The sequence below is a fragment of the Perissodus microlepis genome, chromosome 16 (assembly GCF_051167445.1).
Source record: "Perissodus microlepis isolate ML-2025 ecotype Zambia chromosome 16, ASM5116744v1, whole genome shotgun sequence".
In the NCBI taxonomy this organism is placed as follows: domain Eukaryota; kingdom Metazoa; phylum Chordata; class Actinopteri; order Cichliformes; family Cichlidae; genus Perissodus; species Perissodus microlepis.
The window spans coordinates 3,470,801-3,487,018 of record NC_140476.1 but is presented as its reverse complement, the minus strand read 5'-3'; the positions used below and the strand labels follow the sequence as shown (position 1 = coordinate 3,487,018).

Sequence of the window (16,218 nt, the reverse complement as noted above, 5' to 3'; positions counted from 1 at the left end):
CCCATGCCTGATAGCAAGTGATGCATTCTTATCATATATGACAGTGGCAGTCATACAGTTAGGCACATTTTAGAGCTCAAACAACCAGAAGCAGTTGTTTGATTTTTTTAATAACTTAAAAATATTTAAATGTTCAGTATAGAGTTCAATTGGTTACTTGATAAATGACATCTTCTGGAATTCTCCCATAAATGTCCAAAACAGGGGTCCAATAGACTGACAACATATTTCCACCCTCAATCGTTCACCTTTTGCCCACTTCTTAAACTTCATAGCCATGCAAAAACACAAGGGAGGTGCTAGAAAGACTGTCCTTTCACAAAGGGCATTTAGCCAGAAGGTGTTGTGGTTAATTGAGGAAGTCTGTCTGCCAAAGTTCGACCTCGTCACCCTGAGTCAGTCCGGCACAGACAAAACACTCCACTGCCTGTATGTGCGCATCATTAACCCTTTAAAAAAATGGAGAGCTCCAGTGACGTCCCCGGGACGGCGCACTAAAGGCACTCTATTTTTCATAATAAAGCTCCTCCTTTTTTCTATATATAGACATATCACCAAGGGCTCTGCAGAGCTCCAAAGAATACGGAGAAGAAGAAGGAAAAGGAGAAGGTTGATGAATATGAAAAGGACAGGCACAGGGAAGAGAGGGTACTTCATTCATTCACTTATCCAGCTGCAGACTCACTTAAAGAATTCATTGTCCGTGGGCAGCGGATTTACTCTGATTGTGTCCAAGCAGAAGAGTAGTACTTATGAAACTAGAAAGAAAAAATGTGTTTTCACAGCTATTCCATGTGCATGCATTATTAATAGTCTTAGAATAGTCCAGAGTGAATACATGTAGAGCCACATTATGACCCAATCCTTGTTTTCTGGGGTGATCCACATGATGTGAACCTATGTGCGAATGTCTGTTCTCGTGTATGTGCTCACAAAGCCTGCCCAACACGGTGCAGGAAAAATACATATAACACTGCAACGCTGCACTTATCCTGGCAGCTCACTGTGAGGCAACATGTTTTTGTTTTGTTTTTTTTCCAGTACTCTGGAGATCTGAATGTGATAAAGGTTCACACAGAGGGGGGGGGGTGTCCACTTCACTTCCATCCAGAGTGTGAGAATCTGGGAAAGCCTTTAAAATAATATGTTTTAACTGGGTTAGGTGACGAGGCTTAGAAGTAAAAATGTAAAATACTTGTTAAAACTGATACATGCCATTTGGTTTTAACACATATAACTTATATTCTTATCCTGCACATAAAGTCAAAGGACAGCAGACAAAAATAAACAACTCTACACATTTTTTAGTGATTAAACCCTCTAACAGATTCATTCTGAGCCACCAGGCCACCTAGTAGTACGAATACTACTTAATTACTGCAGAAGTATTGTGTTTGCTACATTAAATGTGGCATGTGTCCACACTCGTTCTTATCCTGCAACTTACAGTTTTGAATAGCACGAGAAACAGATTTAATTTTCTTTTGGTTGGTACACAAATAAGCAACATTTAAATAAATAAATAAATTTTTATTTATATAGCACCTTTCAAGATGGAGTCACAAAGTGCTGCACATAAGATTACAAGTCATAAAAAGATTTAAAAAGAGAAAATAAAACAGGCAAAAAATGAACCAAAAGCAGTTTTAAGAAAACCAAAAGCACCTTGACATTTAAGTTGTCAAGGTGCATAAAAAGCATATATTATAGTATAGTATATATTACATATATACACATCTCTACATAAATATTGAAAATATTAAAAATAAATACACACAAAAGGAATATATATAAACTACCTACAGATACAGATATAGATATGAAATATAATTAGAATTTCAATACATTTAAATCTCACTTTGGTGGCTGAATAAGGAGACTTAACAAATTTGAAAATTCTTCCAAATATTTACAGAGGCTTAGACTGTAAAATGCACAGACACAAAATAATGCCAATCTATCTCTCAGAGACAGTTTTCAGTTAACTGTGATATACAGTGCTGAGCAAATTTATCAGAAAACCATCCAGTGCAAGGTTTATGCCACAGCTGCCCTAAATTCACAGCTGTTTATATTTCTGTAATGGTTACTCAACCAGTGTGCACAAGCTCTTTAATCAAAACTGTATTTCTAATGTTAAAATATAATTCTTGTTTCTATCCCTGAATTTTAAAATGTACTGTTTACAAAAAAACCCTGAAAAAAACAAAACAGTACAGCATATATAACAGCAGCTTTGTTTTCTCTTTATGCTCACAGTGATGCTGGAAACATTTAAATACATTAGCCAGATTAATGAGTCAAGCTGCTAAGCTAAACAAATGATTGTGGACATGAAGCTTCTTTGTAACAAAATAAACCCTTAATAATTTGATACTGTAGACAAATATTTATGATTAACTAAAAATAGAAGCATAACATAATATTGTCAAGTATAAGTACCTAATTAACAATCACAGAGTTAATGAAATAAGTTGCCGCTACATCGCAAAGTTGATGCACCTCTGAACGAGTGCGACCATAAATGAGAAATACAGCAGGCCCCCTACAGTATCATGCACTTTATTTATTCATGTGTTCTCCTGTTGATGAATTAAAACTTTCAAACGGACGCACAACCTTAAGATAAATTGCAAAACTACTAAATAATTCTTCTAAATGTGAAAAACATCACCTGATGGCTTACAGCTTTCTTGACTTTGACAAATAAGGAGAAGCTAACGGGAGAAGAATGTTTTTTCTCAAACTGCCTGCAACGACCTGCAGGTGCAGCTTCTGCTGACTGAGATAGTGCTCAGCTTCAATGAAAATTATTATGTAATAAAATAAAATATTGCAGATGTTTTTATTATCACTATCATTATTAATATCATTAATGCATACACAATAGTATGTAAGGAATATTTTATTTCTAAGGGAATAATAGAGTATGCAAGCACAGGACACTACAGTAGCAAATTTCAAGGACAATGAAAGTTTTATATTTTTGTTTATTGGTTTTATCAGTGCTTGAGTCCAGGCTTCCATAAAAAGTCAGCCCTAACTGGTAAACCATGTCCATACTGACACATGTGACTCGTATTTACTCAAAAGATGTTGTGATAGCACACATATTCAGAATACAACACTTATTATGGGATTGTGAACACGCCGTGCATGTGTTTGAGGGATAACTACAGTTACCACAGCAGATTCGGTGACTGCATTGGGTCGTAACTCACGTTCATACTCTGTTAGTAAAAAGGACAGGAAACCCCACCCCTGCATCTGTGATTTTACACCAGTTCTTCAAAATGAATCGAGTCTGTTTATTTTAATCTGGGATAATGCAAATGTTCCAACTACTCCACTACTTTCCTGGTGTGTGATGCTAAAATCATTGCCTAATGCTGAGTGCTATAATCCAGATGGTTGACAGCTGTGTTGAGTCTTTTCATAAAGGACACAAAATGTAAATTATCATGCTAACCTGAAAGATCCAAATTACAGACTTTTGCATCATTTAGAAACTTCTAGCCTAGCAATTATGCAAAAATGTAAAAAATATCCAAATGCATTGTTTTTGTTTTTCAAACGAGCTGATTTCTCGCTCTGTGTTTAAACAGGGAAACTTTTGTCGGGCTGGCTTAATAGACCTAAATATGGGGTTCCTATTGGTGGAAACAAACTTTTATATCTCTGCTACACACCAGCTATATAACTATCTATCACTCATCTAAAATGGCCCCATGCAGGAAATCTGGCACAGTGCTGCACAGCTTTAAGCCAACAATGGTAATCCTGCAGGAACACCACTCTGAAAAAGGATGGATAAAAAATCTCTGCACATACTCTCTGTCATACTACTACCACTAATAGCAACACATCAACCTATAAATTAGATTTTTTTTTTTAGCTTGACCTGACAATTCCCTAAACAATTTTTCACACACATACTCAAAACAAAAAGAGACTAGTGAACCTAATACCTGTCAATACTCTGAAGGCTAGCCTGTGGAGCATTTCTGCAGCTGAGTGATCCAGTTAACTATGACGAGCCGCAGACCCAGAGGTCTTCCGTGTCCTGCCCTTTGTAGTGCTAACATGCGTGTGTGTGTACAGCATTGACTGTAATGTCACATTTACGCTCTGGTGATAACCGTGTCTGGCATGTGCATTAGCCCTTTCTTCTGTTTTCACTGAGAACTCGTCTCCAGCGAATGCAGAAAGAGGTTATAAAACACCTTTGAAAAGGTGCAGGCTCTCCTCGTGTTCAACTGTCGCCATCTGTGCACACTCACAACATACCCAACGCCTCACCTTTAAAGGTTACTGTTTTCCCTAACGTGAGACTAATGTACATCATGCACACACAAGTGTCTTGCTTAATGTTTGCTATATGAACAACAGCCATAACCTGTAACTTTCTCTCTTCACAATCTGGTGACAGGGCTGATGGAGCAGCATCGATGTTGCACACTTCAGGCAAGCACATTATGTCTCGGCTATACAAACCAGGGTCGTGCTGCTTCCTTTGCAAAAACCCTTACCAAGTATCCATATCATGTCATTCTCCAAGATGACAGCTTGTTGTCTTCTCCCTCAGTACACGCTCATCCATGGACTAAAGAATCCGACACAAACAAATCCTCCATTTAGGCTTCTGTTTCTGACGGAAAGGTCTAAGATTACTTTGGCACAACTTCTGTGTTTGCGTGGCCTAGTTTAGTAATTTGATGTAGGTCCACAGTGGATTAAGGCATGGAGAAAAAAACAGTCTTTGGCATCCTTGGTAATGTGTTTACTTTTTTAAAGTGTTGAACTGAAATCGAAAACGACCCAACGTTTCACACAGAATTACACTGTATATGTGAAAGAGGGCATGTGTGAGCATGCATGCGACAGGAGTTGCACCTGTGCTTTATTTTTATTGCTTAAATAAATAAAACCACATTCTCTGAGACAACGTGCAAAGGAGAAAAATCGGTTGCCTCTCCAGCTAGTATCTTAATGTGTGGATGGATTTCAGCTCCACCGTCGTGACAGTAGTCCCCGTTGTGCTCTGCAGCCTCTGCACCTCTCTATCTGCAGTGGGTTCTGGTTAGAGCACCGAGAGGTCTGCAAAAACCCAAAGCAACAACTACCGTATTTTTCGGACCATAGGAGACACCGGATTATAAGGCGCATTAAGTGAAACAAAACAGTCATATAAGTCAAACATTACTCAACTCATTCTTCTTGCATTGATTCATTAATGTTGAATTCTCTCGCAGCTGCTCTATTCCCATGTTGTTGGGTATAAAGCATGTTGTTAGGAACCCTTAAGTTAACTTTTATTGAGTGGAAAAAAGTTAACGATGAAGAGATGAGTGTTCATTTGACTTTGGGACCTGAAGCAGATGGAGTTTAGGACCCAGATTACTTCGCGAGGCTCCAGACTACGGCAGCCGTAATGCTCCGACAATCCATAAAGCGGTGCGGCTTCGTAGCTTACCAAAGTCTTACTAAAACATTTTTGAGCGCCGTGTACCACATAAAATCGGTTCGATGTTAGTAAGCACAACCAGAATTCATGCACTGTCGATTTTTGAGAAAATTGAAGGATTTTAAGTGCCTTATAGTGCAGAAAATATGGTATTGTTTCCAGACACAGTTCAAGATGTTAGATACGAGTCTCTCCAGCAGCTAACCGACACTGACGACTGCCACAACAGCAACCTGACTGCAGGCCTGTAGGAGATACCAATGTGACCGTTATAGTCGACACTCTCACTGCATATCCATGTTAATAGTTGAATAATAATATTCATAAGTTAACTGTAAACAGCGAGCAATGGTAGGAATTCAGTATTCAAAAGTCTCCATTTCTCTGGAAACATTTGAAGACTATTAATCCAGAAAACCCTGGAGTTTTCAAAAAATGGTTAGCATTTCCAAAAGCCAGCTTTTGGAGTTCTAAAATGCCAGAGTAGTGTGGATGGCAGAAGTTATGCATTTAAAAAAACATACTAGTGTGGACATGGCCTGGAGGCAGATTTTTGCTCTGTAAAAAAAAAAGGAAATACACACTCCCTCACCCAGCATCCATAACCTGTCCCAGCACATTATTCCAACATCAGATAGGAGCGGCTTGTGCAACTTTCCATTCGCATCCTTTTTACAGTGTAATTAACCAGTCTTGTGGACAGCAAGGCGCATCTTTCTTCATTTGTTAACTAGTTATGTTGTTTTTATTGAGTACAACATTAAGTGAGATCATCAACATCTCAATTATCTCTACTTTTCGACATGTTTCTGCCCCTCCCTTCCTCTTCTCTGTCATGACAGAGAACTTTCCCTGTGGAACGACTATAAGCACGTCTAATTTGTAATGTGGTTGGGTCAGCATGTCCTGAGAACGAGTTCTAAAAGAGACCATACAATGACCCATATTCCCCAAGTGATGAAGAAATGCTGAAAGCACATAACACTACAAGGTGACACGGGTGAAAGCGTCTACACCTGCGGGTTTGTTTTTCTTTTTTATGCAAAGTGCACTTTGCATGACGTGCCTTGTACATCAAGGAAAACTGCAAAGCCAACACTTTGTAGTGACAAAGCAGCAGGACAGAACAGGAACTGGGGGTTTTGGGGTATTGTCAGCAAATCCAGCAATGCATCAAAAAGGCTTTTGGTATTTATGCTACAACTTTTCCTACGCATTGGCATTATTATGTAAAGACTTGAAACCATATCTGGTCCTAAATTTAGCTTGAGCTAAAAGTCCTACCATGTGACAAGAGCAGAAAGACTTCCAGACTGCATTGTTAAACCTTCATTATATCTGTGCAACATACCATAGATTAATTTATACCCTTGAACCTGTCATCTCCAGTGTTTCAGTTTGTAATTCAAATTAATAACAGAAACCACAACTATCTAACACTGCAACAAAGATCTTTACACTAATATCAGCCAGTTCGTGCCTTCTCTTCTCTACTGTAAGCTCACAGAACAGTAGCCCTTAGCAAACATTATCGTATAGAAGCATGTTTTACACAGACTGATTAATTGATTGAACTCTCCCCTTGCGTGCAATTAAGTCAAAAATCGATTGCAATTCTAATTTGAACTGGACGGGGAACAAATGCATTTCTGACAGCTGCAGTGAAACGTGAAACAGCAAGGTCATCTGTGGCCTCATTATTTTGTAGCAAAGATGTGAAACTGACATGGACTGCATGCTACGCGGGCTGTGTTCATGCTCGTGATTTTCAAGCCGAAGAGGACAAAGCGCTTTACAAAGCCTTTCAATCACCCACACATCCACAGACATTACTGTCACTGCAGAATTCGCACAAACCAACAACAGATCCACACATGACCACAGCAGAATTATTAGCGATTTTCTGCCCTGCTACACTGCTGAAACATCGGGGTGCATGACAGCTGGTCAAATAGCTTTAAAATAAGGACGACTGCACCGCAGAAGAGACCAGTTTACGTAAAGCTTTTGGCAACCTGTCTCGAAAACGATGGTAGATTTTTACAACGTTAGCCATAAATAATGTGGTAACAATAATTTCAAAACAACTCTTTCTTATTACTGCTTAATAAGAATTATATAAAACATCTTAGATTGAAGTTTCATTATGTAAAGCACTCATTCAATAAAGTTGTTCCAGTCTAACTGTGCTCCTCTCGTGGCAACAATTAGCAACATTCACTGATTTGTGGAAACATTTTAAGAAAGAAATCACACTTTTCAAACCCAAAACAGAAACCGTGATTTGTTTTTAAATGCATTTTTATATTGATTTCTTTTAAAAGGCTAAAATCAATTTAGCCGTTGACCCCAAAGCAGTGGACTGTTTCTGTGCTGGCCAGCGCCTCTGTCTGATACTGAAATGATGCCACGGTGAACAAAACAAAAATCACTAAGAAAAATAAAATGACAGAACTCACAACTCTTTTTATTTTCCAGAATAAACAGTCTCAGTTTGAACATTTCATCTTATCTTTGTACTACTTTTAATAAACTATTGAGTTCCCATTCTCCTACTATTTACATCTCACACAGCGCCCCAGCATTTGTTGGAGATGTGTTTGTAAACCTGTTTTATACTCGTAATTCACTTCTGAAAAGGTAAAAACAACACAATGTGAACTTTTATCTCTGCGGTTACATCATATGTGTGGCTTTGAGTGTCAATAGAAACGTCAATTTTATTTATGCAGCACATTTCCTCACATGTAAACTCAATGTGTTTAACACAGGAGACAAAAACATACAATGGTCAGTAATGGCTGGGCAGTAAGCCTCGACAAGCTGTACATGAATGCATGTACATTATTTTTCTGTATGCAAACTATTATCATTCTCAAGTTTATGATGTGTATCGAGTGATACTCTGTTTAGAAGTTATTACACAGGCTGTTGCATGCAAGCATAAATGCTGTAATTACAGTACAGCTTAATTATTGCATTCAGTTCCATTTTCCAGATTGCAGTTCTGAGAAATTCCTGCACTTTTTTATAAATGTTGCATTTGTTTGAGCTTGATTTAAACAGTTTCACCATGTCAGGCCTGCAGAACTTGGACTTCTGTACTGTAAATACAGTCAGATAGTCATATCCTTCTGCTCGCTCAGAGGCAAACACATCTTTAATCTCAGCTCAGTATCATATCTTTCTCTTAAAACTCAAAACGAAAAGAAGAATTTTACTCATATTTGGTCAAAACAGGAACGAGACAAAGGTGTTGAGTCTGCAAAGTGTCGCACAAGAGCCCGACGGGCTGACGAGACTGACAGGCTGACGCAACACTCTGAAATACTAGCTGCTGTTTACTTTAATCAATAACTAAGTGAGGCAGAAGAAAACAGGATGCCTGGTGTTTTTCAGGAAAAGTGCACAGGACAAAAGATGCAGAGCTTACCAGAAGCTGCTTGATAAGCAGTACCGGGGAAGTCTAGAGCGTTCGTTTCAAACCGCTCACCAAAAAACCAAAAATATGTGAAAACAATATATAATCGCACTATGAGGAACCCCCCTCCCCTCCCTGTGTAATTGCAACAGTTATCAGGAGAACAGTTGATGTCCCTGCACACCATTCTTACAGCAAGTCTAGGGTGAAATGTGTTTTTGCAGCACTAACCCAGTCCTGCTGGGGAAAGCAAACATATTCGGGAAGGCATGCAGAGCGATTCCATTTCATCCAACCTGCGTATTCAAATACTTTGCTTCAAAATAGCCACTCATCATTCAAGCAGGTACTCCTCTTGCCAGTGAGACAATGCGGCCAAGTTTGGTGTTTGGCAGTGGCTCATTTGGTCTCCGAACATCAGAATTCCTGACACTGTGGCAGGAGCTGAAAAACACCAAAACAGCGTGAACGTAAAGCTCACATTCAGCACTTTCTCAGCAACGCTGCACTGGGTCCCTGTGGTTTTCTTCAAATGTGTATTCTCATCAGTGCCCATTAGCCTGCAAATCCTAAAGAAATGCTTTGTCTTTTTTTAGAGTCTTATCCGCATAATGGGCACTGGTGCGTTCACCGGGGTTCGTACGCCAGCGTCCAGAATGCAGGGAACATATGGATCGCTGACAGAAGCTTGCTATGCCCACATGGGGCTGTGTGAAGGTGATGGGTAGCCGTTCTGTTGCCTCTGGGTTTGCATTACAGGAGCATGAAAGGAGAGCACGCTGACAGCCAGCAACAAATTATTAGTGTGAGTAGCAGCAGCCTCTGTTCTCCTGCTGCTGCTTCTGCTGCTGCATGGGTTCACTCATACAGCAGCATGCAGCATTCCTGCAGCTCACACACAGTTAGCCATGCGGTCAGCAGCACCCGGTCTGAGCTGTTTTTTACTCAAAACTTGTCACCTCAGCAAAGGGAGCAGTACTGCAGCACTTTTTTTTATGAAACATGTAGTGAGGCTTAGTGTAGTGTTGCTGGGAGTATTTGCTAAGGTAGCCCTGACAGGCTTCCGTTTTAGCTGACTACTGCAGCTGGATTTTGCAAAAACCTCACTTACTCACTTTAACTCAGCAAATCAGCAAAGTGGCTTGTCTCACAGAGCTACAAACAGATGCCATGTAATTCATTTAAATGAAAACAAGTGTTTGTCAGCAGCATGCTTCTCCTGCATTGCTGTTCTGTGAAATAATCCCACTTGTGCTGCACTGGTAAAAAGGAAATTGTGAGTCATTTAAGCCAGATCTCACAAATCACCACTACTATACCTTTAGGAATGGAAAACATGTTTGCTTTATATGAATGAACATGACCGCAAACCATACACATACTCAGACGGTCTTTGATTGCCATGGTGACGGTATGAAAACAAGCATGCACGCAAACAACCGTTCGGGGGTACTCGTGTATCGCCACATGTCAGAATAGCCTCTTACTGCCTTTGCTGACACTTTGTTGACAGTTACAACAGAGTCCACTTAAAGTTTGCATGAAAAATGTGCCTTTGGGCCAAACTCACAGAACTGCAGACCAAACCTTTTTTCAAACGGCAAAGTGATGTTTATGGAAACTAAAGGTTTATACTGGTGGTACAAGATAAGTGCAATCCTAAAACTTCTAAAAATCAGCAATGTTTCAATTATCCATCTGGCTCTAATCAACTTTAAACAGTGAAGCCACGTATATAGCGCAGCTCAAAGTGCAAAGAGAATTTCAGCACAAGAAATTTCTAACAATTCATACCTGAAAAAGACACTGAGACAGCTCTGTATTACTGGCATAATCTCAATGTCATGTGAAGACGTCTAAGGCTTCTTTCACTTGTGAAAACGAGATGCACAATTTTTGGAAACATGTTACCAAGTTTTGTTTGGAATTATACAATTCAGTGGCCGACTGTACAAGGCAGCTTGACTTTTGTAGAATAACTGAATCTGAAAGGCGCCTCACACTTGCTCTGTCCCGTAAGAATGTATGTTCCAGTATTATCTAGGCACAGGTAGAATATACTAGATACAGGCTGCGCGATGCACTGATGCCGTCTCTCTCAGCACATCACAAGTCTAACTGCCTCTTTGTCAATACTAATTAAGTGGCCTGAAATGAACAATAAGATGAAAAAGACAGGTGGACAAGAGACAAAAAAGAGAAAAATGCTGCTTAAGGTGCAGTGAGGGGATGGGTCAGTCAAAAACGTGAGCTTTAAAGCAAATGTTTTGGCAGTTTTCTGGTGTGGAGCGTTCAGGTGTGTCATCAGAATGACACAATCTTTCTAGGAGAGGACGTCCCAGCAAATATAACCCAAATTCAGACGGTGCAGTGATGGGCAAAAAACCCAAGAGCTACATCACAGACTCTACAGGCGTCAGTTAACATGTTAAATGTTAAAGTTCATAACAGTACAGTTAGAAAAAGACTAAACAAGTACAACTGATTTATAAGTGTTGCCAGGAGAAAGAGTTCATCTCTATAAAAAAGCATGGCAGGACAGCTTAGGTTTGCAAAGTTGAACAAACCACATCCTTTGGATAGATGACAGCAACGTGGAGATGTGTGGCCATAATACGCAGCACCATGTTCGGTAATAAACACACATCTCATACCACCTGCCAAGCACGGTGGTGGAGGGGTCATGATTTGTGCCATTGCTGCCGCAGAACTTGGGCACCTCGCCGTCACTGAATCGACCATAACTTCCTCTGCATACCAAAGTATTCTAGAGTCAAACATCCGACAGATAAAGCTTTGCCAAAACTGAGTCATCAAACACTGTAACGATCCCGAGCACATCAGGAAAATCTATGTCTGAGAAAGCCCAGACCTCAGCCTGATTGAAATGCTGTGGCAGGATCTTTAGAGAGCGTCCCATAAATAAATGCCCAGAAACTTTTTCTTCTTTTTCACATGAGCGTGAATGAATTTAATTACATTATTGTAGCTTTTTTTCAGTTTTGGAGATTTTTTGTACACTTTTGCTGAACTTTAAAGGTGATAATTTGCATATATGAGCTACCTTTAAGGTCAAACGGCTCACTGTTCTGTGTCGTTGACCTTGTATAACTACATGTTTGAGGATTGAGGCACTTTGTTTTTGGAAGCTGGGTCCTCTCCTCCCACATAAACATAAAGCAGGCAAACAAAAAGCTACTAAACTGGCACTTGTAAACGCAGGTCATGAAATTTAAAAATTCATTTTTAATATCAGGTTAATAACAGCAATAGCATGATTAATTATTGCTGCTGATAACTTATGATTACACACTTTCTCTCCACATCCCTTCAGTCGTATTAGAAGTAATTCACTTGCAGTAACAGACACACTGTATAAAGTGCATTATTTTGAGCACAGTAAAGGTTTAGTGTGAAAAAAACAAACAGTCCACGGGGGTTTGTGAACAGAGTGGCCTGAGATGAAGTCAAATTCTTGGCCTGAATCCTTACTACAGTCCGCCTCTGATACAGTTATAACACTTTTACACATAAATGACTTCTACAAGACAGCAAGCCTGAAAGGAGGCGGCTTCACCGTGCACGGTGAGTGGATTATGTTGCATGTTTTTCTCGTGGACAGCAGCGAATCTAAAATCACACCTGCATAACGTAACAGCCCAGCGTGCTGCAGCAGGCACAGGCTTTGTAGTACGATATCACTGTTAATTGTGCATGATGCAGTCTCCTGAGCAGACCTTCACAGGCACTGACAGGGTAAAGCTGATAACAGCAAGGTGAATTTAAAAGGCTTACGCGTTTATTTAAAAGGGGCATATCCTGGCAAATTATTCATGTAATTCTGACCGGTGAGCCCTAACGTCTGCGCTGCTCCGGAGGATTACCAGCCTAATATTATATAAACACAACCGGAACCCAAATCACATTAGCATGTTTCATCCACTGCAGACCCAAAATAACACAGAACGGATACTTACTGATGGCCTCAACGGGAAGCCGTGAATTCAGGATACGTTTATATCTCGTCCGCCACTTCAAACCCCAAACGCAGATGCCTCGTCTTCCTCCGTGTCGTCGCCGCTGTGGAAGAAAAACGAGCACAGGCTGAAGAGAGCGGCTGTACGGTCGCATGTACCGCAGTGTTCACAGCCTGCCGTCGGCCTCCTTCTTCTGCTCCGTGTTTCGCCGCGGCTGGGGAAGGAAACGCTGCATTACTGCCGCTGAGCGGTGCGGAGTCGGTGCAGGTCGGTCAGGGATGTCCTACCCCCCTCAGACGTCCGTGAAGTTACCGTAGCAGTAATTAGCTTCCGCTCGGGATTTTCAAAATAAAACACAAAGGCCCGCAATGAACCCATCTAGAATAAACATCGTATATAAAAACACACACACTCATAGCGAGGAGGTCAAAGACATAACGCTCAGTAACTGTTGACTTTAAAAGCGTTTAACATGAGATTTAGTTTGAAATCGAGTTTGCACAAAGCTCCTACAGGGGTGTTTTATGCATACTGTTATGCAAATATCTGAAATATTATTTTTATTCTTGGTCTAGAGTAAGTCTGCATGTTTCAAAATTCACGATAATTATTATTTACCTTATACTGGACCTTGGTGCAGCAGCTACTTATTTCATTCACTGTCAGATGCAAGCAGTTTTAGACATCACACCACGCCACCCACAACTATACAACAATATAAATAGATAAATAATAAAGACACCGAAACGTTTAAACACTGTTTTTCTTATCTGTTATATTGACAAGCATTGTACACACAACAGTACCCACTCTCTAATATAACACAATAGATAGATAAATAATAAAAATGATTGAAAATTAAACAATATTCCTGTTATTTATCTAATAAATTCTTGATTTATGAAGTTGTCATATATAAACAATAACACTGAATACCTATTATTTTCTAAAATTAATAAAAAAAATTAATGAAATGTGTATTTAGCTGAGTCGAAATCACAGTCGTTTGGCTCATTTGTCTGACGTCATTATTTTAAATTACTGTGTTATGTTTCTGATATATCCTCTGAAAAATGTCAACTTTTATGTCCACTTTAAATGTACATTTAAAAAAAGAAATTCTAGTGTTTTAATAATAGTTTAAAAATAATCCTTCCAATAAATAACTTAAGGTGAGAGTAATTGCATTAAAAGACACATGAAGCGAAGCTGAACTAGGGCTGGCTTGTACTTTCATGTAATAGGGTTTTGTACCACAACATGGTCCAGCGAGCAATGTCAGCTATAATATACCAGCAAGCCATTAAAAAATACATTCATATTTACATTATCATGCTGGAGAAGGCACAGCCTCTTTAAGACATAAGGAAGAGCCAAAAGAAAGTGTTACAAATGGTCAGACATGTTATGGTACTGAAAAGAGTTACATCATTGTATTGAAACATGTGCAAACATGCATGGGAATACAATATATACATATAAAAAAATACACAGAGTTTGTGCAATTCTAATGAGCTTCACAGTCAATATTTGCTATGTCCACCTTTCTTCTTCAGTTTAGTTTGAACTAATCAGCTTTCCGGTAATTTCTGTAAGTAGTATTCTAGAATCGTTCTTTAGGCCTCTTAATTGATTCTCTGTGTATATTCTTTAATAATTAGAGTCTTAGTTATTTGTTCCAGTTTTTGATTATAGTTTATGAGCTTTGTTCTTAGTTCTAAATTTATATCCTTCGGGTTTCTTATTATTGTAATTTCTGTGCGTTTCTTTTTCGTGCTTGATACCTTTGTAATCTGGTTTTCTGTAGGGGTTTTTACATTTATATTTTGATCTAGTTTTTAATCACAATATTTTGCTAATATTTAAATCTTGTTTTAGACTAGCATTCTGTGTGTCTTTTTAAGTCTCTGTCAGTTACTTCCTGTTTTATTTTGGTAGTCCTTTCCAACATGTGTCTTGTATTTAATTTTACTTCCTTTGTTCCATTTCAATCCTTTATTAATTTCAGCATTGTGTTTTTACCCTGGTGTATCCCATCTACCTACAGTAGGCCTTCTTTTGTCCTCCACATGTGCAATTCCCACAATTTTTTTTTTTTTGACAACACACTGCACAATATCAGTTGTGTCTGTCTCGATGTTTTTTACCCTCCCTTTTCCCTTTATCTTCACTTATGGAGCTTGGCACTGTGTTTTTTTTTTGTTTTTTTTTCTAGTCGTATGTTTATCTAGTGGCTGTGCACTGACTACATATGGCAGGCAAACACTTTTAAATCTTCGTTCTTTCCATTCATTTCGGGCTGACCCCTGCTGGAGTGGACTGAAATAAAAAAACTGAAGTTGTGCGCTATTTGAACACCTTGCCTGCCTGCAGCACTAAAGGACTCTGTGAGAGACGTCTGTCTCACCCTAGCAGCACCTGTCCCTGTCCTCCTCTTCAGTTCGCCTCAACATACGCTCGTCATATTCTGTGATATGATTTACTCTGAGGTGTTTGACAAGGTTAGTGGTGTTGCCACAACACCTCACTTTTTTGCCACATGTATCGCAAACCACGTCTCAGCTGTTTGTGGAGGTAAAATACGTCCGCACATGACTCCAATTACGCTCAGCCATTCTTTTGAGTGCGCGCGCCAAGGGGCTGCGACACATTTATACAGCCGTATTTCACACATGACTATGAAAGGCGGAAGAGGAAGTAGTTCCTTCGAATGTAGACAATCCGAATGATATAGTTTCTTTCCACTGTGTTCCTGATAAACTACAAATTTACCCTAAATTACTAAAATATCGATATTTTAATGTGAGAATCGATTCTAGAACATAAATGATTGGTATCGGAGGAATCGATATTTCAGGATCGATCTGCACATCACTACTAATCTCCACAAGAAACGCTACAGGAAGCGGGAAAGAAGGAGTGGCCGTCGCGTCAGTCTCAAGCCTTCCTCAGAGCCAGAATTATGGACCATGTACATACTAACCTGGACACTCCATCATTTTCTCCCCCCTCCCTGGATTGCTCTGACGCTAAATTGCTGGATTTACCCGGTTGATCCTCAAGCCTCCTCTGCCCGTTCTGCTACACGCTTTCCTGCTCGGATTTGACGGGGAGTTTGTTGAAGCAATCTAAGCACTCTATGTCATGCTTCTAGAGGTGACTTAGTGCCCTGGCCACAGATGGCACTGCTTAATGTCAGGTCGCTGGTATTTAAATGACTTCTTCTCTAATATCGGCCTTGATGGTTTATTCCTTACGGAAACCTGGATTCGCCCTGGTGAGCCCATCCCTTTCTCTGAACTTCTTCCTTTGGACTGTGCCTTTTTTAGTTCACCGAGGCTTTCTGGTAGGGGAGG

At 39.6% G+C, this 16,218-nt stretch overlaps 1 protein-coding gene across 1 annotated transcript in view; it reads right to left on the bottom strand.

Moving 5' to 3' along the window:
- The window catches only part of adarb1b (adenosine deaminase RNA specific B1b), a 120,591-nt gene extending 107,427 nt beyond the window's left edge, over nt 1–13,164 (bottom strand). Inside the window, exon 1 of the mRNA XM_084908074.1 lies at nt 12,863–13,164. The gene's annotated coding sequence lies outside the window, so the exon portion shown is untranslated. The remainder of the gene's footprint in view (nt 1–12,862) is intronic.
- Between the last annotated feature and the right edge of the window lie 3,054 nt (nt 13,165–16,218).